The sequence below is a fragment of the Pteropus alecto genome, unplaced genomic scaffold, assembly GCF_000325575.1.
Source record: "Pteropus alecto unplaced genomic scaffold, ASM32557v1 scaffold116, whole genome shotgun sequence".
NCBI classification, from domain to species: domain Eukaryota; kingdom Metazoa; phylum Chordata; class Mammalia; order Chiroptera; family Pteropodidae; genus Pteropus; species Pteropus alecto.
In genome coordinates this window covers 1,710,929-1,738,118 of record NW_006439189.1, presented here as the reverse complement: position 1 = coordinate 1,738,118, position 27,190 = coordinate 1,710,929, and the positions used below count along the sequence as shown (strand labels likewise).

The 27,190-nt window shown below is 35.0% G+C and overlaps 1 pseudogene; it reads right to left on the bottom strand.

Moving 5' to 3' along the window:
* Positions 1–21,225: 21,225 nt before the first annotated feature.
* On the bottom strand, positions 21,226–22,695 carry LOC102887847 (annotated as a pseudogene).
* Between the last annotated feature and the right edge of the window lie 4,495 nt (positions 22,696–27,190).

Genomic DNA, 27,190 nt, shown 5'->3' with positions numbered 1-27,190 from the left:
GTTCTTGGGTCTCTCTGAGAATCCTGGGATTTTATGCCTATTTCCTTCACCAGATTAGGGAAGTTTCCTGTCAATATTTTTTCAAATAGCTGTTCGACATCTTGTTTTCCCTCAGGTACCCCAATGACATGGATATTTTTACCTTTAATAGTGTCCCATATGTTCCTTAGATTATTATTATAATCTTGGCTTTTTTTATCTTGCCATTCTGATTGAGTTTCCTTGGCTTTCCCATCTTCTATATAGGCCATTTAATCCTCTTTTTTAATTCACTGTGTTTATTCCATTTAATATACTTCACATCTCAGATATGTTCTTCATTTCTATTTCCCTTTTATAATTTCCATTTCCATTTTTATGTTTTTTATCTCTTTGTTAAAGTTTTCACTGAATTCATCTTCCCTTCCCCTAAGTTCATTGAACGTCTTTATAACCAGTGTTTTGAACTCTGCATCTGTTAGATTACTTGACTCCATTATTTCTAGATCTCTGTTCTACTCTCTCATATGATTTCTGTTTCTTTGTTTTTCCATTTTGGCTGCTTTTCTGTGTCTGTTTCTATGTACTAAGCAAAGCTCCTAAGTCTCCTGGTCTTAATAGCATGGATTTGTGTAATAGGTGTCCAGTGGCACAGTCCTGAGAGGGGTTCAGTGGCAGGCTAGATTTGTCCCCAGCCTGTGCTCCTCCAGGGCCACCTGTTAAGACTCAGCAAGCAATCCACAGATGCTCTGCTTACAGTTGCCTCAAAAGGCCACACTAGAAACCAAGGCCAGCTGCCACCAGTGTGAGTCTCAGCGCTGCTCAGCAAGGGGCACATTAGTAAGAGAGGACACACCTGGATGTGGCTTGGGTGGGGCTGTGTGTAGGGCAAGGTGGAGTTTCAGGGATTCTTCTGGGCAGAGCTACCTCTGTTACTCAGTTTGATGATGTCTCTGCTATGGTGGTGCTGAATCTGCACACTGAAAGAGGGGGGAGCTCAAGAGAGGAGCACTGGATACTGCCAGCACTTCTGCATGGGAGAGAGCCTCACCTCTGCCCCTCGTTCCGGCAACTCAGTGTCCTCCTGTAAGTCCCTGGTGCTCCCTGTGCAGCTGAACCAGTGCTGGTGCTCAGAGCCAGCAGGTCCGTCACTGAGAAAGTCTGCTTGCAGACATGGCCCCTTTAAGAGGTGTCTGCAGATGCCAGCTGCAGCTGCCACAAGCCTCCATTCCACTCAGCTGCTGGTGACCGGGCAACTTCACATCCTCGCCCAGTACTACCTTCTGCCATTGCAGGGTGATTTCTTAGTTGTCTCTGTAGTTGTATGGCTTGGTCATCTTGATCCCAGGTGATTTTCTTTGCTGTTTGCTCCTTGTTTCTGTCACAACTTTGATTTGGTCACCAGAGAGATGAACAGAGCATTTATCATCCACACCATTTTTTTTTTCCTTCCCCATGGTCTATAATATTTTTAATGTATTGCTGAATTTGGTTTGCTAATATTTTGTCGAGGTTTTTTCTGTCGATGTTCATAAGGGTTATCAGCCTAATGTCTTTGTCTGTTTTTGGAATCAAGGTGATAGTCAACTCATAAAAAGAATTAGGGAGACTTCTCTCTCAAAGTTTTTGGAATGGTTTCAGAAAAATGTGTTAATTCTTTGAGTGTTTGATAAAATTCACCTATGAAGACATCTGCTTCAGGATTTTTGTTTTTTGGAAATTTTTTGATTACCAATTCAATTTTGCTGGTCGTAATGGGTTGGTTCAGATTTTTTCTTTCTTCTTGACTCAGCTTTTGAAGATTATATGTCTCTAGGAATGTATCTAATTATTCTAGATTGTCCAATTTGTTGGCATATAATTGCTCATAGTATTTCTTTAATGCTCTTTGTATTTCTGTGGAGTCCATAGTTACTTCTCCTCTTTTGTTTCTGATTTTATTTATTTGTATCCTTTCTCTTTTTTCCTTCATGAGTCTGGTTAAGGATTTATAAATTTTGTTTATCCTTTTAAAGAACCAGCTTTTTGTTTCATTAATCTTTTGTATTGGTTTTCTAGACTCTATTTCATTTATTTCTGATTTTATTTATTTAGATCCTCTCACATTTCTTTTTCTTGAGGAATCTAATTAAAGGTTCATCGTTTTTTTTTTTTATCTCTGCAAAGAATCAGCTCTTCATTTCATCGATCTTTTACATATTTTCTTTAGGATTTAATTATTTCTCCTGTATTCTTTATTATTTTATTCCTTCTACTCATCTTGTGCTTTGATTGTTGTTCTTTTTCTATTTCCTTTAGATGTAAGGTTAGATTGTTTATTTGAGATTTTTCTTTTCTTTACTTTTTTTTTTTTTTTGAGATAGGCCAGTATTGCTATGAATTTTCCTCTTAGAACTTCTTTGGCTGTGTTCCATAGATTATTATTTTGTTGTTGTTGGGGGGAAGGCAGAGACAAGTCATCATGTTTTCATTTTTGTATGTCTTAAGGTATCTTTTGATTTCTTCCTTGATCTTGTAAACATATTCATTGTTTAGTAGTATGCTATTTAGCCTCCATATGTTTGTGTAGTTTCCAGTTTTTTTTCTTATAACCGATTTCTTGTTTTATACTATTTTGATTGGAGTAGATGCTTGATATGATTTTAATCTTTTTTTTACATTTATTGTGACTTGTTTTGAGGCTTAACATGTGGTCTACCTTGTAAAATGAACCATGTGTGCTTGAAAAGAATGTGTAATCTGCTGCTTTGGTGTGAAATGCTCTAAAAAATCAATTAAATTCATTTTGACCTCACTTAATCTTCATTATCTCCTTAAACTCTTATTTCCATGTATAGGCATGATAGGGACTAAGGTTTCAACTTATGAATCTGGTGGAGACAAAATTCGGTGCATAACAATATTCTTCTTGAATCTCCTTTTTGAGGATTCCCTTCTCATCCCTCCCCCCTCCTCAGTATAACTTACCATGGCATGACTCTTGAGTGACCTTGACTTTTCATCCTGTTTTCTCCATACTGCTACTTCTTGGTTCCTTTGCTTCCATGTTTCAGGTACCAATTCTATAAATCTGACTGTGTATTTAGACTATTCGATGATTTATCTCCCAAGCTCTTTGCTCAGAAGAGAGCATTTTTTAAGAAATGATAAAATGATTTTCATTTGATGGTAATGTTCTAGTAGAGTTTCCTTAGAGACTGGTGAACCGTACCCGCTACCTATCCTCTACACACCCACCAAGTCCCACATAGACACAAGGCCTATTCCTCTCTGTCCTGGCCACAATCAGTTGTTATAAAACAAAATAGTTAGGAGGCCCTGCCCTTTCCTGTCTAACTCTTTGAATTCCATATAAACATTGAGCAAGTCATATACCTGTTAGTTTTGTTTGTTTGTTTTTAATAATAATCACAGTACCACTGCCATTTAGGATGACCCATAGAAATGAAAATTTCAGATTTTTTGAAGGATAATATAAAGTTATTTACATTGAAACTAAATGTGAAGAGCTTAGGTCAATCACTGACAACACTTTCATGAGATTCGTTTAATTATTTTTCGTGTTTTTTTATTAAATTTTGATATTTTGTCGTCCCACCCCCATCAATTATGTTTTCATTAAATTAAGTCATATATATCATATGATACATCTCCATGCTCTAAACTTTTATATAACAAAATCAGTGTCTTCATGGTTTAATGATATCATTTGTTCCATAATAGTTTTTGGATTCTTTTCACTATCAGATTTTATGAAGCTTCCAGATAAATGCCTTAGTTTTTGAATGATAAAGGTGGGGTGGGTAAAGGAAATAAAGTGTTTTTAGTAAGAAAAAGGATCCTCTGAAGAACTTTGTACACCAGTGAATTCCAAAGAGATAATTAAAATTGATGTCTCTGCACCAAAACAGCTCATATAGCCATTGGCAAAATTCTACCAACCTATTAGAACACATCTAGTTGGTGAGAGGCTATGGGCTATGTTGCTTGAGTTTTTCCTGTATTTCCAAATGTGCTTAATTTAGGTTTCTATATCCTTTGTGCTTTCAGTGGAAATGCTCCAGGAAGAATTGCAGTAATTTAAAAATAGATACTTGCCACACCTTTCTTTCTACATTTCAGTGACAACTGACTGCAAATTATTTGAGAAGTTTCAATTCTAAGATATCCTAAATCAGCATTGAAAACAAGCAAAAAGAATCTATGAGTTCTGTATGTTCACTGCTAATGTACAGCACCTGAAAAGCAGAATTTCATATGTGTCAGTCACAAATCTTGAAAAAACACCAGTGTTTGAAGCTTCCGTGTCTAAATGACTGCCTAATACTGAAGGATAAATAAAATTTATCTTCAGAATTACTATTTGTTTATAGCATATTATTTCTTTAATTGGAACAATTTTTAAAATAACACATATGTTCCAAGAAATAGCTGTGCCAAAAACACTTTTTGTATGGATTGTTTTTTCTCTTTTTAACATTTTTCACATTGATTTTAAAAATCACATCTACTCATTTTGTAAATTTTGTAAAGATGTATAAAGAAAAATAAATGGTCTTTTCATTAACCTACTATCCTGAGGTGATTATTGTTAACATTTCAGCAAACATCTTTCCAAATATTGCTATAATTTTCTATAATTGAAATATATTATAATTTTATATCAGTTTATCTCAAGATTATACCATATGTATTTCTTACATTATTAAAAAAGTTTTGTAATATAATATTAATGGCTATGCAATGGTCTATCATAAGGACATTCTATATTTTTAAGCATTCCCCTAGTGTTGAGAATTTAGGTTTCTCTTAATTTTTCATTATTATAAATAACACTACAATAAACATCTTGATACTTAAATTTCTGTACAATTTTCAGGTAAATTATTTCCCCAGGGTAAATTATATCCTCAGGATAAATTTCTAGATGTGGAACTATTGATTTCTAGTTTCATACCAATTAACAAAAAAAAAATATTGTTGAAAACAAGAAAGTCTAATGCTGAGGGATTTAACCTCTTTGGGTTTACAGATACCTCTGAGATTCTGATATAAATTTTGCCCTCTTCCAGAAAATGCTAATAATTATGTTGCTTCCTGAACATAAACATAATATAAAAAATTTTAAAGTATGTCTCTCACTCATGAAATTATTTAAATTCTAAAAATTCAAAAAAAATTAATTTTGCTCAAAAATACATTTCAATGAGAATGCCTTTGTTTGTTTTGAATAAGAGTTTAAAATTTAGCTGACAACACATGCAATTTGAGTCACCAAATGACTTGATGAGCACAAGTGCTAAAAACTCTGACTCACAAAATTATGTAGAATAACAATTTCAATCGTGCAGCTTTGCCAGATGAGAATAAACTTGTGTCAAATAGCTTCAGAATTCTCCAAGATTCTTCCAATTGAAATCATGTCTCAATATGTCCTTTTTTCTCAAAGAAATAAAGCCATCTTTTGTCAGAATTTTTATTGTTGATACTGTCCATTGTACTAAGGGAGCATTTAAAAATCAGTGCATCAATTTCAACATCATCCGAACAGGAACTTTAAAGTAATTTAGCAATAGATTTTGGTATGTGCAAATTTCTGCCCATAGAGAAATTGATCAAGCTTTGGCAATCTGGTTCTACCCAGCAGAAGGAGTTTGTCCAGGGCGACAAAGTTTGTAAAGTGGCCTGCTTCCAATACCTTTCTCCAGAATAGCAAGCTTGGCAAGAACAAAAATGGCAATAACAACAAAACTTGTAAATTTAAATGGTGATTGCAGGACCTTGAATGAAAAGATTTCTCTTATCCTCATGGCCAAAAATCACCAAATAAGCCAAACACTCATTCTATAAGTGAGTGAGTGAGTGAGTAAGTAAGTAAGTAAATAAGTAAATAACTAAGTAAGTAAGTAAGTAAGTAAGTAAATAAGTAAGTAAGTAAGTAAAAATAAATAAATAAATAAATAAACAGATAGATAGATAAATTTAACCTTTTCATGTATTTCAATCAAGCACTTTAAGACTTGTTTTTTAGAAAGCCAGCAAAATCTTGTATAAACAAAAAATAAATAAATAAATTCTGTTCTCATTTCTCCACAAAACCTCTTTTAAAAAAGGTGGTTCAAGGCTCAGGCTTTCAGGAAGTTGACAAATTCTACAATATCATAAGTCTAGCAAAAAAAAAAAAAAAGGCAGAAGGAGATAAGTTTTCTGGTGCTAGTCTACAAGGGCACCACAAAGATTCCAATTTAACTTTGCTGCTGCAGCATATTTAGAGATTGGGCTTGCTGTAGAATGAATGCTTGTTTCTCTCTAAAATTCATAATTTGAAATCTAGTCTCTGATGTGATGGTGTTTGGAGGTCTTGACAGTGCTTGGAAGTAGGACCATTGGGAGGTGATTAGGCCATGAGAGCAGAGCCCTCATGAATGGGATTGATGTTCTTATAAAGACATCCCAAAGAACTTTCTTGCCCCTTCCACCATACGAGCGGTGCAGCAAGAAAATGTCCATCTATGAGCCAGGTAGCAGCCTCTCACCAGACACTAAACCAGATGTAGAATGTGCTGGTGCCTTGATCTTGGACTTCTCAGTCACTACAACTGTGAGAAATAAATTTCTGCTGTTTATAAGCCACCCAGTCTGTGGTACTTCAGAATACCAGATACATGGCCAAGCACCACAGATACTCCAATTGTATAAACGACTATAGTAGTTTTCACCTCTTATCTGTAGTTTCGGTTTCTACGTTTCGGTTACCCATGGTCGACCTCAGCCTAAAATATTAAATGGACAATACCAGATATAAACAATTCATAAGTTTTAAATTTCAAACCATACTGAGTAGTGTGTTGAAATCTCATGCAGTTCAGCTTCTTCTCTCCTGAAACATGCATCATCCCTTTGTCCAGTGTCTCCATGCTGTATGTACTCTCTGCCAATTAATCACTTAATGGTCATCTCAGTTAATCAGATTGGCTATCAGAGAGAGAGAGTGAGAGAGAGAGACCACATTTACCTAACTTTTATTATAGTATATTATTATAATTGTTCTATTTTATTGTTATTGTTGTTAATCTCTTACTGTGTCCAATTTATGTCAAATTTTATCATAAGTATGTATGTGTAGTAAAACACATGGTATTTTCTGAGTTCGGTACTGTCAGTAGTTTCAGACATCCACTGGGGGTCTTAGAATGGATAAGGGGGGTTTGATTACCCATGGGTAAAGGGGGTTACTGTACCAAGATGGCTTTTTCCTTATTGAAGTTTTACTTGGCAAATAACTTCCATTTTAAGACATCAATAACATTTGAGTTTCTAAAAGGGAATCACAAAACAGGAATTATTTTATTAGCATGCATAGAACATATAAATACTAGATGCAGTCTACAGTGAGAGATATGCATGGTGCCATCCAGTTCCAGTTCTTGCTGGAGACATTTATTTTAGCTGCATATTTCTTCATGTCTCACTTCAAAATATTAGAAAAAAAATTATCAGTTATGAAGTCAATAGATTTGACAGAAACATAGCTATTTCCTTTGTTTTCTCTAAGTCACAAACTAGTTCTACCTTTTCCAGAGCACATGGCTTCACCAAATCCCTCTAAGTATACGTGGCTTCTTTTGGCTGTCAATGTGACAAGCAATTTTATAGGAAAATACTAGAAAAGCTTTTGTGTTGAGGCTAATTTAAGTCTTGGTTATTTCTTTTCTTTTCAAATTAAGCTATCTTTTTAAATATCTACACTATTGGCTTCAAGTTTCCATTGACAAAATCTTTGACACAGTAGAAGCATTATGGCTTCGTAGCACATCTTATTCAGTAATGAAAGTAAAACCAAAGTATACCTTAAGTATTTTAATTTTTTTTGCATTTTCCAACTTAGACTTGGATATATATATAAACAACAACATGTCCTTTTCTGTGAACTAAATTTTCTTTAATTTGAACCAACATTAAATTATATGAAAGGTCAGAGCATTGTAATAGTACCTGGTACTGACATTTCATTCCATCACACAGTTAATAATATAATTTGAATAAAATATTTCAACACAATTTTCAAAATGAAGCAAAAAATACACACTCATAAGCACACACATCTATAGGCACACATATATTTAATAGCTCATCTTACTTAAGATTATTCAAAAATAATTTTTTACATAATATCTAAAGTAATGGGAAAACACTGAAGTTATAAATAGATTTTTACACATATATATTTATGTATGCATGTGTATATTTATTTGTGTATGTGCGTGCACACACGTATACTTTTACCCCATTAACAATTAACAATAACTGCTATACATCTTAATAGCTACTATGGAGCATGACCATATAATTGATATTACAGAATATGGGTGTTAATCATGAAGACCTAGACTCATTACCTAAATCAGAGTTATATTCAGTAGACTCTAAGGATGAATAATCCTTTCTATAAATATCTCATCAAGAATAAAGTACTTTTTAAAATATACAATCTGCTCATTCAGTTCCCATTGGCTAAAAGCATGTCACATTAGAAGCATCACTTTTTGTGTTCTATCATGTCCAGAAATGAAAGGGAATCAATGCATACTTAAACGTGGTGTGCTTTCTTATTTTGGAAATTTTCTAACTTAAGCTAGGTTCATTGTAAACAAAAGCAATCATCCATGGTTATAATAGCTGGATACATTTTCTTTTATTACTAACAAGGGAAATAATTCTAGATGTTGTAATGTGGTAATAATAAGGATCATATACTGATGGTGCTCATTTAGCATGCCGTGCCACCTATATTAATCAGAATAGTCTAAGCTGATGTTGCAGTAACAAACAACCATATCTTAATGAAAATGTTGATTTCTCATTCCCACAAAATTCAATGTGGATCAGGGCAATTCTCCAGGACAGACTTCTGTCTTATAATGGTGATTCCTACAATAATTAGACTAGACTTGTGCAGTAATTTCACTCAACAATTTTAACAAAAGTTTACACAATTGCCAAAGGAAAGAAGCAAGAGCTGAGATTGTGCACCATGTCATGTGTCAATGCACAGGCCACATGACCTGCAAGACTAAAAATCCTGGACTTAAAATCTGAAGGCCTGTAAAATATGCTAGATTCACAATTTATTCACTAGTTGATCTGAATTCAATCACTTTTCTTCTCTGGGCCTTAATTTCCATACCTGTAAAAGCAGTTCTGTTATTCTATGACTTTATGGCACACCTTGGAATATCCTAGAAATATGTTGGTTAATTTTTCATTCTATTGAATAAATTTTAAAATGACATTGGGCCTATGAAACAAATTCATTCAGGATTTTGTTTCTCCCTCTGACCTGTTTTTTATTTAATGTATGCTGCTCACCATAAGGGGATAATAAACTAATAAAAATAAAAAGTATTTTTTGCAATATCTGAATGCAAAGAGTCTAAATTTTCAGGTGATACTAATAGGAGATATTGGGAGTTGCTGTGCAGGCAGTTGCAGGTCCCAGTGATCAACTGGGAGAATTGGATGGATTTGCGTGGAAAACAGTAGAGATATATAAACGCCAAGGTCTGATGATAATATGCATGCATTATCTGGACTTATTTCAATTATCTGAAATGTTTGGCCTTACTAATAGCTCTGTTTCTATTACATTCAGTTCTCAATAGATTATAGAAGTGACTGCTTCAAAAACACAAGGATATGTGAATGCTCATCTTCCTTCTCATTATGAAAGACCTTCATTCCATAGACTAATCAAAGAAGAAAATTTGGAAAATTACCAATGAGAACAAGCTTAGCATGTGTGACCAAGATTAACTCAAAAAGAGACAGGAAATAAATAAATTACTCCATACCCCTTGCAAGGGATTAAAAAAAAAAAAAAAGAGTAAAACGCTTGCTTTAAAAATTTCCAAGTCAAAAAGTCTATTTGAACAAAAGCAGCACTTGAACAAGATGAAACAGAATACCCCAGACAGAACGGAAATGGTATCCACTTTCTAGTTGATGTTCCCCAAAGAAAGAAACTCCCCTGAAATTCAGAGCAAAGATAAAGGCATAAAGAATCAAAGTGCCCATTAAAAATATTAAATTCTGCTAAGTGAACAAAGTACTTGATTCATAAACAAGCACAGTAAGAAAGTTCTCTATGGAGTATTGTGTTCTGCTAGAAATGTAGGCAATAAACACACTCAAACAGGCGTGCATGGCCATTCAGAGACCTACACCTCATTATAACAATGTTTTCTTTGGTGTTCATAACATTGGACCCTATTGTAAATGAAACGGTCTCACAATGGAGTTGCTATGGGCTGAAATGTGTCCCTTGACCACCACCAAATTCATATATTGAAGCCCTAATTCCCAAAGTGATGGTATTTGGAGGCAGTGCCTTTGGAAGTCATTAGGTTTAGATGATATCATGAAGGTGGAGCCCCCATAATGGGATTATAAGACCAGACCTCTCTCTCTGCACCATGTGAGGACATAGCAAGAAGATGCCATGGGCAAGCTGGAAGCCAGGCCATATTCCTGGCACCTTGATGATAGACTTCCCACCCTCCAAAAACTGTGAGAAATAAATGTTTGTGGTTTAATGCACTCAGTATATGGCATTTGTTATAGCAGCCGAAGTTGATGAAGGTAAAGTTTCTTTTCATACTCTTAGAAATAATGTCTACCCTCCAACCCCTGGAATCAGGAAACATCAAGATAGAACTAACTTAAAGCTGCTGTGTATGGTTTTTTAAAGTTTTGCCGAATAGCATTACTTTTTATGTTTCCTTCAATTTATCAAATATTTATTGAGCACCTACTATCTGCCATGCTCTGTGCTAGGCATAGTGGATATAGAGATAAATAAGGCATGGTTCCTATCTTAAAGTACTAAAAAATCCAATAGAGGAGATTATAGAAAACCAGGTGATATTAATACAAGTGAAAAGGTACAATACCAGTGACAGAAGTGTGAATTGTTACTCTCAATTAAGTATTTCAGAAGGAGTCTCCTTATACTGTTAACAATTTATAAGGCCTTTGCCTTCTTTTTTCCCATAAGATCACCTTTACTCGGTAAAGATAGTACCTAAATGGACAGAATAGGATATAAACAGAACAAAATAAATCTTTCCAGAACAACCAATGCCTCATATGGGAAAGCTAAAGCAATCTTACCACCATTGACTAATGGCCATCAATGGATAGGATTGACTTCAAGTAACATTGCCAGGCCAAAGAGATTTTCTTTGGATCCTTTTTGCTCTTCTTTTAAGAATCCGCCATTCCAGACTCTCGGTGCTAACTTATGCTCCTCAGAACCCAGAATCCCTCCCTAAGAGCAGCCTTTAACTCCTTATCCAGCTGGATTTCAAAAGGGACATTTGTTGGAGACAATTATAATAATAATTAGGGCTATGGTTTATTGATAATTTACTAAACATCAAGTTCCATGCATAACATTTGCATATAAAATCTCATTTAATTTTCACAATCCTGGGAAAATATTTTCTTCCTCAGTTTACAGATAAGGTAACTGAGGCTCAATGAATTTATTTCAGCTGATATCCCATAATTCTTATGTGGAAGAACAGGATTCCAACCCAGAACTATCTAAGCGATGCTGAGTCTGTAAACAAATTATTGTTATCATGTTAATGATTAAGAATAAAAGAAATTAATATCTTCTCCCAGGGTATCTGGATTTTAAAAGACAACATTGGAGAATGCAAACCATTCATCCCAAAGAAATGATTTTCTAACAGTGGAATTGCTAGCACTAAAGGGGACCAGGTAGGCACTATTTTTAGACACATAGGATTTTTCACTATACTTTTAAAATCACACTAGCTGGGTAGGCACTTTCTCTACCTGTGTAGAGGCTGATGTCCAGTTCTTTAACATGTTAAATCTTTACACCACAACATCCACAGCTACCGTTACGATGTTATGACATAGTGGTTGTTTGATTTTCTTTCTCTTTCTCTTTCTCTTTCTCTTTCTCTTTCTCTTTCTCTTTCTCTTTCTTCTTTCTCTTTCTTCTTTCTCTTTCTCTTCCTTTCTCTTTTTCTCTCCTCCCTTCCTTCTTTCTTCCTTCCTTTTTTTCTTTCTTCTTTTCTTCCTTTCTTTCATTCACTTAGTCATCCATTTTAGAAATACATAGAGCCATGCACTGCAAATGCAAATGTAATGATGAACAAGAATGATATTGTCTTTGCCCTCAGGGTTGTAGAATAATTAGACATGATGAATTTTGAAGTCTAAGATATTACTTAGAACATATAGCAATGGCTACCTCTGTCTGCATATATATCATAGCCTGGTTGTAAAATAATTTAAATCACACTAGAGACATGCTTAGCTTGTATGTGAAGAAGAAGAAATTAATGATAAAATTCTCTAAGGAAGTATGGTAAATTAGAAAGCATCCTTCTGCAACAAATTACTTTTTGAATGATCAACTTTAGAGAATGTTCATATCAATATGGTTTACTGGGTTCTGTTAATTTGGAAAGGAAAACTGACCAGATTGCGTAATAAAAACAAGGGCACTAATTCCCCACTTCTTTATAAACTAGCTCACACATTTCTTCATGCTCATTTAACAATCTATTCATTGCCTTTTGCTTTTGAAAGTGCATTGACATTTGCCCTTCTTATTTCTATAAGCAGTGCTCAAAAATTTGTACCCCTCCATTCCTCTTGTAATGAAAATATTTTTTTTTTTTATCAGGGAAACGGATAATGAGGTAAAGACTAATTGTTCATGATTGAGAGATTTGTGTGGTTAATCATCTCCAGTCTTTTTTAAGAAATGTTTTGGCTATATGTTGCAGATGTAATTGATGTTGATATAAACCATATTTTTGAGTTTCTGTTATTTTTAGATAAAAATTTTTATCATTGGTTAATTAGCATGAACAAAATACAAGTACTGCTTACTCATTTAACTATAATTCATATTAATTTAAAGCATGACTTTTTTGTTTTATTTAAATATTATAAATGGTTAATTGTTTCATCGATGTTCATTATGTTTCACGCTATTTTCTTTTTTCAATACAAATGGAAAAATGTATTTAAGAAACGAACAAATTAGAATTAAAGTTCAACGTCTTTTTATTAATTTCTTGTGTTCACTGTAACAAATTACTACAAACTGGGTAACTTAAAACAATAAACATTTGTCTTCTTAGGGGTGAGGAGGCTGGGATTGTAAAAACAGTTTCACTAGGACTAAATGAAGGCATTAGCAGATCCATGTTCCCTTTAGAGGCTCTGGGTTTCCAGCTTCTGCTGGCTGCCCATATTCCTTGGCCTGTGGCTGCATTTCCCCAATCTCTCCTTCCATGTTCACACTGCCTTCTCTTCTGTGTGTCAAATTTTCCTTTGTCTCCTCTTATAAGCATATGTGTGATTATATTTTGAGTTTACTCAGATAATCTAAAATAATCTCCTCATATCAAGATTCTTAATCGTACCTGAAAAGTCCTTTTCTGCCATACAAGGTCACATTCACAGGTTCCAGGGATTAAAACACAGATATCTTTTGGGGGCCGTTATTTAGCCTACCACAACTTCCAGAAGCACACACAGGACCATTTTATGACTTCTGTGGGCCATAGACACTTTTGCTTTTGTGGTCCTTTCCTCAAAAAATAAATTTAAAATTATATTTTGACTGCAGTGAAATAAACATAAACTTTACATATTCATTGTTGTTATTAACATATATGTAATATTGTTATGTTCTTTTTCTTCTGATGTTAATAAATTAAAACAAAAACATTTTTGTGGACACCTAAAAGTGTATGGCCTTAGGCATTATGCCTAATGGAAAATTCAGCCCTGCATGTAGAAAACACTTAAAGGCTCTGTATCTCAGTAACTGATAAAATTTAAAAAGTACACAAACTCAGGAAATAAATCTAATATATACATACGTTTCTTAATTGCGCTTGGGTTTTAAAAAATCACAGGATTTCTGCTCCATTTTCAATAAGTGTTCCATTTCCTAAGCTCTATAATTTTTTTTTTTATCATGTAATCTTTGAAAAGCAAAAGACAAATGTTTTAAGGAGGTATATTTCTTCCATACCTCATTGATGGAAAATAAAAATAATGTGCAAGGTCTTTTAAAAGGTGATGAAAATGGTTTCATTCTATGTCATCTCACTGCAGATTCTGCATATAACAATACATAGTTCACTGTGTATGTTTTGTTTTTAATTTTTAAAGATTGCATATAAGAGAAGAAACACTAATAACATCGAACTAAATCACACAGCTTCAATGTGACCTGGTTGGATATCACCCAATTTATGCCTTGTCCAAATTAGGTTTCTCAACAATAATGTTGTTCTACTGTCAGATGGTTCATAATTGTTAACACAGTTCATTGGTGCTTTGCAGAACTGCATTTCCTTTGGCAATAGAAGGAGAGTGAGAAATTATACAATTTTTTTTTTATTGTCAGTGTGTTATGAAAGATTATGTTAATCAAAGAAATCACAGCTTGGGTATCTAAAAGTGAATCAAAGTCTTTTTTTTCTCCTTTAGTAGGAAAATATATTATTGAGTACTGCTTTTCAACCAGGAAATTAACAATCATGTATTTTCTAACATATAAACTTTGTGTCACAAACTCAGTTCATTAGTTTTAATAACCTCTTCTGATTTATATGATGCAACAAATGATGTTTTATATTACATTTTATTACCTCCAGGACAGTTTTTGCTACACCTAAACAAAAATGTGCTATTGCTGTACCTATTCATTGCTTTCTTAGGCAGAACAGAATGAACAATAATATATGAAAAAGCATAGATGAATATATTTTAAAATATACTTATTAAGGACTATTTCTGTTTATTTTCAAGTTGATTTAAATATTTCATGCTATTATATAGTATAAAGCATTCTCAATCTCACAATTATGAGATCAAAGTAATAATGATAGTTAAAATTTTGAATTTACATGTATTATTTCATTCATTGCTCATAACAAAATATTGAGACTGGTTTCTTATTATTCTTATTATCTCATTTTATAGGTGAGGACACTGAGACACAGAGTGGTTAAATAATTTTTCTAATATCACAGAGCTAGTAAGTAAAGCAGTTGAGACATAAACCTAAGTCTGGCTGGCTTCAGAACCTAAAAATTATACTGTCTATACATAGGTTGTATAATATTTTAATATTCTACTTTTTTGTGGGAAATGACAGTGATCATTAAAAATTTTATGGCTACGAAGTAGCAACTAAATTCAATTAATAAGACACATGTATGTATGCCATGAATCAACTGCAGGAAACATTCAGAAAATTAACTAGATTTTGCATTGGATAGTGTGTGTTCAGTTTAGTGTAACAGAGAATGTGATTAAAATGTAAATGTCAGTGTGGAGCTCTGGTCAAGATAGTGGAATCGGTAAACTCTGTGTTTGCCTCCTCTCACGACCACATCATGATTACAACTAAACTGCAGAACAATCATCATTGGGAATCATCTGAAGTCTAGCTGAACAAAAGTCCTATGACTGGGGATTACAGAAAAGACCATCTTGAGACTGGTAGGAGGAGTGGAGACAAGAAATAGGCTAGTCCCTTTAGCGACCTGTGGTGGATGAGAATCAGGAGGGATAGCTCATTTATGGAGGTCCCCCATGAGGAGCAAAACTTTCCAGCCCCACACTGGGCTCCCCAGCCTGGGGTTCCAATGTCAGGAAGAGAAGTCTCCACAACTTTTGGCTGAGAAAACCAGCAGAGATTATGGCTGAGTAAGATAGAGTGCTGCTGAAGTTGCAGACATTCCTCTAAAGGGGCCCATGCACGGATTTACTCACTGACATATTTATTCTCTCTGAGCTCCAGCACTTGGGCTGCTGCTCAAAAAGTGTGAAGGATATGTAGGGAGGAAATGTGTTGTCTGCATTCAGGGTAAGGTCTAGAGGGGCAACTGTCTCCCAGACAGAAGTATTGGCAGAATCTATTATCTCTTTGTTGAGCCCTCCTCCCTCCCAGCACACAGATGCAAGTGGCTGCCATATCTGAGTCTCCATCAACATGACTAGCACTGGTTCCCCCTCTCTTGTGATTCCCTGAGACCTCACTCCATCCAACTTGTAGGCTCACCCAGTCTGCTTTCAATGGCACTTCCAAACAAATAGCCTGTTTTGGTTCATGCTGTGGACTTTCCTAAAATCTCTCAAAGGTTCACAACCCCCCCCCCAAAAAAAAGTATCTGGCCTCAGTATGCCCTGTACCACTTGCAGAGCAGCCCTAAGCCCAGCACTAGCAGCAGCCAACCTTAGTTCACAGCTCAGCCTCTTGAGGCACCTCCAAGCCCATTGTGGATAGTGGACATCTGTGGATCACTTGGTGGCTTATGCCAAGTGGCCCCAGGCAGAGTACAGGTTGAGATTGAACTTGGCCTGTGGCAGGGAATCTTGCAGGAGGACTTAGGACTAGCATGCATGGTGGCCACCTTTGGACTGAGCAGGAGCACCACCCAGGGCAACATCTGAAGATAATACACCCAAAAAGCAGACTGGGCAGGCACCAGAGCCCTGCTAAAGCAAATCCTGCTATGTATGGTCAGCCACTGCAAAATAGCTACTCCACTGTAGTCATGGACAAATCTTCACAACCAATGAGCTTGAGGTTCAGTACCTCCCACTAATGTACAAATATCAACCAAGGCTCAACTACAAGAGAAGGGCACACAAAACACATAAAAGAGATACACCTAGAACACCCAGTTCAGATAACCAGGAAAGACTGTGCCACAGGGCCTCATAGGACACCTACTACATAAGGCCACTCTACTAAGACCAGGGACTTAGAAGCCCTACTTAATACATATAAACAAACACAGAAAGGTAGGCAAAATGAGGAGACAAAGAAACATGCCCAAAATGAAAGAATAGAACAAAGCTCCAGAGAAAGTACTAAACGAAATGGAGACAAGCAATCTAACAGATGCAGAGTTCAAAACACTGGTTATAAAGATACTCAATGAACTTAAGAAAAGAGTAGGTTAACTCAGTGAGAACTTTGAAAAGAGTAGGTTAACTCAGTGAGAACTTTGAAAAGAGATAGAAAACAAAAAAAAAATGGAGATAGAAAACAAAAAAATGAATCAGTCAAAAACGAAGAATACAATAACTGAAATGAATAATACCTTAGGAGGAAATAACGGTAGATTAGATGAAGTAGAGGGTAGAATCAGTGATTTAGAATATAAGGTAGCAGAAAACACCCAATTAAAACAGCAACAAGAATTTTTTTTTTAATTAAAGATAATTTAAGAGGCCTCTGAAACGACATCAAGCATATCAACATTCACATCATAGGGGTAGCAGAAGGAGAAGAGAGAGCAAGGAATTGAAAACCTATTTGAAAAATAATGATGGAAAACTTTCCTAACCTTTTAAAAGAAATAGACATACAAGCCCCAGGAAGCACAGAGTCCCAAACAAGATAAACCCAAAGAGGCCCAAACCAAGACACATCATCGTTGAAGTGCCAAAGGTTAAAGGCAAAGAGAGAACCTTAAAAGCAGCAATAGAAAAGCAGTTAATTACCTACAAGGGAGCACCCATAAAACTGTCAGATGATTGCTCAGCAGAAACTTTACTCTTCAGAAAGGACTGGTAAGAAATATTCAAAATGATGAAAGGCAAGGACTACAAATAAGTGCTGTACCCAGCAAAGCTATCATTTAGAATCGAAGGACAGATAAAAAGCTTCCTAGATGAGAAAAAGCTAAAGGAATTCATCAACACCAAACCAGTATTACAAGAAATATTAGAGGAATTTCTTTATTAAGAAAACAAAGAAGGAGGGGAGAAGGAAGGGAAAGGGGGAGTGGGGGGAGGTAGGGGAGGAGAAGAAGAGAAAATATTAAAAAAATGATTAATAAAAGCAGTAACTACATATGTATCAATAATTACTTTAACTGTGAATGGGTTAAATGTTTCAATCAGAAGATAGGGTGGCTGAATGGATAAGAAAACAAGTCCCTTACATATGCTGCTTACAAGAAACTCTCTTCAGTTCGAAAGACACACATAGACTGAAAGTAAAGGGATAGAAAAAGATGTTTCATGAAAATGAAAATATGCAAAAAAATCTGGGATAGCAATACTTATACCAGACCAAATAAACTTCAAAACAAAAGCTATATATAACAAGAGACAAAGGAGGACCCAAATATCCCACTTCCGCATATTTATCTGAGAAAACCCAAAACACTACTTTGAAGGAACATGTGAATCCATATGTTCATTGCAGCATTATTTAAAATAGCCAAGATATGGAGGCAACCTGGGCGTCCATCAATGGATGAATAGCTAAAGAAGAGGTGGTACATATATACAATGGAATATTACTCGGCCATAAAAAAAAAAGAAATTGTGCCATCTGCAACAACATGCATGGATCTGGAGGATATTATACTGATTGGAGTAAGACAAAGAAAGACCAGTGCCATGTGATTTCACTTACTTGTGGAATCCATAGAACAAAATAAACAATCAAAACAAAGAAACTCACAGATACAGAGAACATTTTGATGGTTGCCAGTTGGAGGGTGGTTAGGGGGTATTGGTGAAAGGGGGAAGGGATTAAGAGGTACAAATTGGTAGTTAAAAAATTATCATGGGGGTGTAGAACATAGCATAAGAAAATATAGTCAATGATATTGTAATAACTATGTATGGTGTCAGATGGGTACTACATTTATCAAGATGATCATTTTGTAAGTTATGTAAATATTTAATCACTGTGTTGTACCCACTGTAATTGAAAATTTAAAAAATATTTTAAGAAATGTCAATGTTTTGATAACCTTGTTGATAAAACCGTTAGTTTTACTTTGTTACAATTTAACAGACCTGACCAGTAACCCCAATTAGTTTCATAAATATATGGAAGACACAAAGTGTATTTGGACAAAGAAAAAAATAACTTGGAACAAATCTGTTGTTTCTGCTTAAGTAGAAACCAATCCAAGACTATGTTCCACTGAGGAGAGGATAGTAATACCCTCTTTTAATGTTGTTCAAAGGACAACATTAAAACATAAAGCAACTATAAGCTTTAATTGAAGGCATTCTGTGCTTTGAATTACTGTTTTAAAGGTGGAGGTATCTCTATTACAACATGATGTCAGAAGAAGTAAAATAATGATAATAACAATAATAATGGTAATAATAATGTATGCATGAATTTTCGTAAAATGCCAAAGCTCTCTGTGGCTTGTCTCACACTGCAAAAATTCAGAAATCATTTTGAATCTAGGAGTTGGAAGAAATTAGATCAGTTCCTGAACACAGTTTATGAGCAGTGCTGAGTTTCCTTCTACACTATGCTTGGTAGGTAGACATACAGTCTCTATTTAACCTTGCCAGTAATGAACAGTGATGAAAATTAGTCCATTCCAATATCATACAGTAATAATTTTTAGATTTTGTTGTCTTACCAGACTGTCTGTAATTCCATTTATTAGGCCTTGTTGGCTTTTTGAAAAGGATAGAATTAGGCTTAATCTGTTCTCCATTTGACAGTATTTTAAGGTAGCAATCATGTTCTTTCTCTTCCTTTGACTAATAACCACAGATTCTGTTGACCATTCTTCATATTGAAAGTTTTCATAGAAAGAACATGCAACTCTTAATTTACTACCTAAATTGTTATGGGACAAAGATCACAAGATGAACCTTGTAAATTATGTAAGTGAGAATGGAGTCATGTTTCATATATGCAGCTTTCTCTCAAATCTGAAGTTATTATCTATTCTTTTCCTGAAGCAAATCTCGGGATAAAAAAATATATATATCTTCCTCTGGTATTTCACTATGCCTGTTTTTAGGCAATCTGAATTTCCCCAAATTGTTGCTTGATTCAGAAGCATTTGAATTTGTTGTATCTGATCATGCATGCATGCAGTTAAAATGTTTCCATCTCATATATCAGCCCAGTATGCTTTGTTTTGACTGTTGATTATATTGGCCTTATGCCTACCCTTTCAATTTTATCCAAATACTGGTATTAGGTTATCATGAGCATGACATTTTGTTTTCTTTTCTTTTTCTTTTTCTCTTTTTTTTTGTAAGGACAAGGTAGAGAGAAGACTTGAAAGCCAAGCATTGAAAAGTTAAGGATAGACTATATTTTATCTCCTTCCATCTTTCTTATATATACGCATTAACACCGAAACAAACAGAGACCAACATTCTATTCAGAAATCTGAAACCATTTGATCTTAACTTGTCTCCAATCTTCTCATCGCATATGCTTTCTCAAACTTTCAAACCTCTATTGCCTTGAACATCTCCTTTCTCCCATTCTTCCAATGGGGATATGGTTCTCCTCTCCATCCTTCCAATGTCTTCCTCCTTTACAATGCTGTTCACTATGGCAATCTATGTCATGATAAGAAACCTACCTCTTTTTTTTTTTCTTGAAGCAAAACCTTTGTTCTCTTCCAAGGACAAGGAAGCTTCCTCCAAGTGCCCTGGAGGGAAAGCTACTCATCATCATGATTTGGATGAGGGAAGAGGTGAGGGTGTTCCTGGGAATAAGTATTAGCTATCTTTTCTTTACTGCTTTCAAAACTTTACTTCTAATATCCTCCTGTTAAAATTTCTTGTCCTTGAAGATGGCTTTACCATGATCTAACCTACTTCATTACTATAATCTACAGATTTCCTGGTTGGTTTTCCACTCTTTAGTTTTTAGAAGCCAATTCAGCTTATAGATTTTTTCTGAGATAGAAGCTATATCTAGAAGTTAGGATGAAACAAACAAAAATTTATAAGACTGAGGTCGGAGTTTATTGCCACCTACTAATGCATTTTTGGACGTCTTAGAGTGTATTCACCCATTTTCTTTATTTCTGCTTCCTTGCTTTCTTTCGGTAAACTATCGTAGACTACAATCAGGCTTTTGCCCTACCTCTGCAAGTAAAGTGTTTTCACTAAGGCCCTTAAGGTTTCCTGATTGAAAAATCCAGTAGACACATTTATTTGACATATCAGTCAAAGACTGTAGGCTATTCTTTTTTTTTTTTTTTTTCCCCTCATTAAACTTTGTTTTAACGGGAGTCTCAAAATGCTGTGACAGATTTTTGGTCATGTTGTTTCCATTAAAAAGTACTGGTTTTAAAAACTAATAACTTAAAAACTGCCACACATACACACTAAAGGAACAAATGATCCTCAAAACTTTCTCCTTTCCTTCTGAAGGTTTTATGACGCACTGTTATTATTAATCAGTCTTTTACTATTAAACTTAAAATGGCCAAATGAGACAAACAGTTTTGAGATGGTTCTTCCACCACTGATTAAGACTGGGGTGGCAGATATTGGGGATAATATTAATTTAATCTTCTGATCTTTCTGGGCAGACTTGATGACCTTGCCAGCTCCAGCTGCCTTCTTGTCCACTGCTTTGATGACATCCACAGCAACTATCTGTCTCATGTCACGAATAGCAAAACGGCCCAGAGGAGGATAGTCGGAGAAGCTCTCAGCACACATGGGCTTTCAAGGAACCATATCAACAATGGCAGCATCACCAGATTTCAAAAACTTTTGGCCATCTTCTCCTTCAGCTCAACAAATTTGCAAGCTATGTGAGAGTTGTGTGATAGTCCAGCACAGGTGCATACCTGGCACTGATTTGGCCTGGGGGGTTCAGGATAATCACTTGATCCACGAAGCCAGCTGCTTTCATTGGTGGGTCAATTTTGCTGTCACCAGTCATATTGCCACAGACACATTCTTGACATTGAAGCTCACATTGTTCCCAGGGAGAGTTTCATTCAAAGCTTCATGGTGCATTTCAAGATTTTACTTTAGTTGTTACATTTACTGGAACAAAAGTGACCACCATGCCAGGTTTGAGAACACCAGTCTCCACTCGGCCCACAGGGACAGTACCAATACATCAATTTTGTAGACATCCTGGACAGGCAGACTCAAAGGCTTGTCAGCTGGACAAGTTGGTGGCAGGATACAATCCAGAGCTTTAAGCAGCATGGTTCCACTTGCACCACCATCTCTACAGGTGACTTTCCATTCTTTGAATCAAGGCATATTAGCACTTGGCTCCAGCATGTTGTCACCATTCCAACCAGAAATTGGCACGAATGCTATTGTGTCAGGGATATAGCCAATTTTCTTAATGTAGGTGCTGACTTCCTTAATGATTTCCTCGCATCTCTTCTGACTGTAAAAGCAGCTCAGTGGAATCCATCTTGTTAACACCAACAATTAGTTGTTTCCCACCCAGTTTTTAAGCCAAAAGGGCATGATCATGGGTCTGCCCATTCTTGGAGATATCTGCTTCAAACACTAGCAGCAACAATCAAGACAGCACAGTCAGCCTGGGATATGCCTGTAATCATGTTTTTGATAAAGTCTGTGTCCTAGGGCATCGACGATGGTCACATAATACTTGCTGGTCTCGAATTTCCACAGGAAGATACCAATGATGATATCATGCTCAGGGTCAGCTTACATTTTATGCAAGACCCTGGCATACTTGAAGGAGCCCTTTGCCATCTCAGCAGCCTCCTTCTCAAATTTTTCAATGGTTCTTTTGTCAATCCTACCACATTTGTAAGTCAGATGACCAGTTGTTGTAGACTTACTGGAATCTACGTGTCTAAAAGGGATATGAGTCTTTTCTTTTCCATTTTGTCTTAGATATAGCATTGGCCTTCATGACACCTGTGTTCTGGCAGCAAACTCTTTTTGAAAAAAAACGTGTAGGCCATTCTTAATTATCATTTACTTTCCCTCCCATGACACTCTTTTTATCTATGTTCTCCTATCTCTTGTTCCCCACTGACCATACCTTACATGGTAATGTTCTTCTAAATTCTGTCCTAGGATTTCTTCTGTTTTTAGTTGATACCTTCTCTTTTGGAGACAGAATCTTTTTCTTCTTATCTCACTCTGTTCACCACCATTTTCCTGATTTTGGACCTATCTAATTCTGCCTGGTCTTCTAAGATTTGGCCCAGGATTTATTTCCTCTGAGGAGTCTTTCTTGACTTTTTTCCATCCTACCTCTTAGAACCTCCCACATTTCTTTTAGAAGTATAGATCTTATCTTTATTTTGTCCTAAAATTTTAATGTTACTTACCTTAAGCCTCATGATATATTAACTGTCTACAATTTGTTTCTTTATTACAGGTTTTAAAGAGGTCATTTTCTCTGAATGCTTCTATTGCTATCATTTCCTCAATCAGTTCTGTATTTCAGTAAATATAAACTCCAAAACAATATTTCCCATTGATACTTTCTCCTTCTTTCTCTGTGAGGAATTAAATTAATAGCAACATTAAGACAAGAATTTATAAGTTTTCCTACCTTTAGCAGAAATAATTCTAAAATATGTATATAGGCTAAGTTCTTATCTCTATGATGTCTTGCCTGTGTAAGAACTAGGATATCTTAAAACAGATATTTACCATATTATCTTTCTCTTAGGGTAGTGTATATGTGCTTTAAAAATTATATAATTTATCTCTCTTTCTTTATTTTATAAAATATCCTCACCACATTTCTATACTAAGTTTCTTGGATTTTCATATGGGTGCCCATTTTGATGAACAGCATCATTCAACAATCTTTATTTATTTATTTTTTTACTTTCCTCATTGTATTTTAATTATGAATCACTTTTGTATTAGGCAGCATTCTAATTTCCCTCCCTCTGGTGTTCAGGCCTTGTATAGGCCCCTCCTCTTAAATATAATCAAACCTGTGAATATGATGAGGTATCACTTATGTGATTAGGTTACTAATCAGATGAGTTAATCAAAAGGAAATGGCATAATCAGGTGAGCTCTTTAAAAGAAGGTGAAGTGTTAGAGAAAATGAACACTTCAGGCACACACTGAAGGAACTTAATTTTTCCAACAGCTAGTGAGCTTTTATTTCAGTTCCTAGGAGATTCACTTTCTCCACTGTTCTAAGCTTATCACTACTACAGTTTAACAGTGTTTCCCAAATTTCCCTGATGATAAGTATTATCTGGATGCTTGATAAAAACAGAACAAAACAAATTCCCATGTCCCACCTCACACCCACTGAACAGAATCTTTAGAAGGAGGGACTTGGTTATCTGTTTTATCAATAGTTTTTTCTAGTGAATCTTATCCAAAAAGTTGAGGAAATTCTGTTATACCATCATTCAGAAAATCAGCTTATCTTATTGACATCACCTAATATCACCTGATAAATCACCACATCATTTTAATGCTTCCAAAATCATGATATTTGACTGGGAAAAAATGGAAATTCTAATTGAGTCCCGATTCCCTCCATTTCCTACACTGAATTGAAAAATTAATGGAGATTTATTATTGTTTAGTTCTGATAATAAAACATATTCTCTAGTGTGTCACTATGCTTAGATTGCTTCCTGTTCACTTCATTGGTGAGGGAGGTATTCCCACCTTAGGGTTATGTGGATGACTGAACACATGACATCCAGCACTGAAGAGATGAGATTAACAGCAGTTTATTAATCACATATACTCACAGTCTGGGGGAGGAGGCTACCACATGCTATGCAGCACCACACAGAGTGGGGATGGGGGCTGTACTCAGGAACAGAGTGAAGAATCAGGGTTTGTAGGAAGCATATGTTGTAGTATCAGAAGGGTAAAGGTGACCCCTTGTTCCTGTGGGAGAATGGGAAAGTTTTGTTTAATTCCATGGGCTGACAGAGAACTGAAACCCACAGTTCAGGAATAAGCAGGCACTGTGCCTGGTCTCCTTGATAAGGAGTGTTGTTAAACTGGAGGACCTTATTTGTGAGACCAGAGTAAGAAGAAAATTTTGAGGTTAGGCTATTTAAGGCTCTCCTGATTTCACCAGATGGCAAGGCAGCACATAATTTTGGGCCTTAGTTGTATGCCTTACACCACACACTAACTTTGATAAACAGTAGCAAGCAATACCCTCAGCATATCCTGAATATGTGTACCTGGAAGATAGCTTATGACCCACTTAACAACACTGAATGAGTCAATCTTTAATGTATACTGACATGTAAACATTTTTTATTTGTAACATTTTTTAACAATAAAATATCAGGTTCCTGGATTCCCAGCATTTATTTCATGCATTTATTTCTTGTTAAAATATCAACATTTCAAAATTATTAATAGAAGAGGGATATTTAACAATGTTAGCATAAAGTTAAAGTCTGCTTACAAAGTAATTTATTTCAACTGTATTTAAAATATCTTACAGAATGAAAACACTGAGAAAAGACCATAATACTTTAAATCAAATAAATTTGTGAGAACTTGTGATTTCCAGGAAGTTGTTAAAGGACATATTTGTCTAAATAAATTTACTTGTGGTTCCAACTTCAGAAACAAAGAAAAGAAAACCATTAGGGCTACTGTTTCATTTTTTCTAATAAGAAAAAAGTAGACAATTCTTTGTATATGAAAAAAAATTTAGTCCTAATACTTTTTTTTTTTTTACTTTTTATATCAGTTGGAAAACTTTTTCAAACCCAACATATAGGCCGTCTTCTTTCCTCCCTTTCTGTTCCACCATATGATATTGCCTATATGATGTTTCCTTGGTAGAGAATCATTGCTGTAGACTTCAGTGTAGCCAAGAGTGTGATTGGAGACAGGGAAGTTGATACTACTGTCAAATAGCACAGTATTTTCCTCTCCTTCCCTCTCATTCCCTTCCTCTTCTCTCTTCTTTTTTCTTTCCCCTCTTTCTACCTTACTACTGTTGCAAGTTAATTTAAACTTATAAAAAAGATTTTAACTGCGTGTTATGAAAGAGGGCAGGAAGGTACATGAGTCTTTGAGTCAAAGTTGCCATAGCTTAGAGTTGCAAGAGGCTTAACAGTCTGAAGAAGTCTTAGAGCTATAGAACCTCTCTGAGGTGGATATAATTCTAACATAATTCAGAGTGACCTCCTTGTGAGCGGTCTAATCAAAAGAATCAAAGTGAAGATTTTAAAAAGGTTATATTAAAGTGTTATTTCTGTTAAAGGTTTCTGGGATACTCAGGGATTTTCTTCTTAAAAAACTTACTTCATAAGCATAATCTTTATATATTATATTTTTAAAGTGTATTTACACATAGCTTATAAAGAAGAAAAAAAGGCATATCTATCTGAGGCTCAGGGGAAACAACTATTGTTTGGACCATGTATTTTTATTCGCAGTACCTTTACTAACTGGGAGTAGTGATCATATTTGCAATAAAAGCAACTAAATGAAAAAACCCTAACTCTAGTGAGCTGAACTTGCAAACTTCAAGCTATGCAGTAATCACAAACATCACGTATGTCAATGTAATAGTTGCAAATGTGAAACATGACCTAGTTTAAATCAGAATTAATCAGAGATGGGTAATGGTTCAGAAATATAATGTTTCAATTTTAAAGATGTTAAAATTCATTACTTTATTAGCTTTACATTTTTAAAACTTTTGGACATTGGGTTTATACCCAGAGGAATTTCAAAAATCAAAATTGACAGTATATGTTTAACTACCATTACTACTCAGAAATTATACTTAGCTGCTATATTCTCATCCAATAACTCCACAATCTAGGAACTTCTGTGTATATTGAGATTCTTATGGAAGTTATAGCATTAATGAAATTGAGTTTTAAATTTCCCTAAGCTCAACCTAGACATTAAGAATATAAATGTAAATTAACAGAGAAGAACTAGCAGCTATGAATACTAACACTCAAATCACTTTCATTTCCATTTAAATTTTATGCAGACATCAGGGAAACAATTTCTCCTCCTTTCCTCCAAAGAAATTATATTAATAATTTTGACAGTCTTCCTGTGAAGGAACAATGTGAAACATCTTTACATTACTTAGAAAACAGACATATTGAAAACTAACAGTTGATAGATTACGTTTGCTTTACCTGTGGGACAATTTTAGAGACTATATCTAAATAGGCTACTCCTGAGTTGGAGATTCTAAGGTTTAAAAGTATAAGTTGAATATACTTACTAACCAATAGCCTGTTAATGGTATATAGCACCACTAAGTATAAGAAATAGAAATGTAAAGTAAATAGTTAAAACAACAACTCTGCATAATGATATAACTAGTACGTTCTCCTACCCCCTATCTTTCCAGAAGATTCTGCCATGACCAGAAGATTGTGTATCTCTTACGTGGTTTGACTCATAA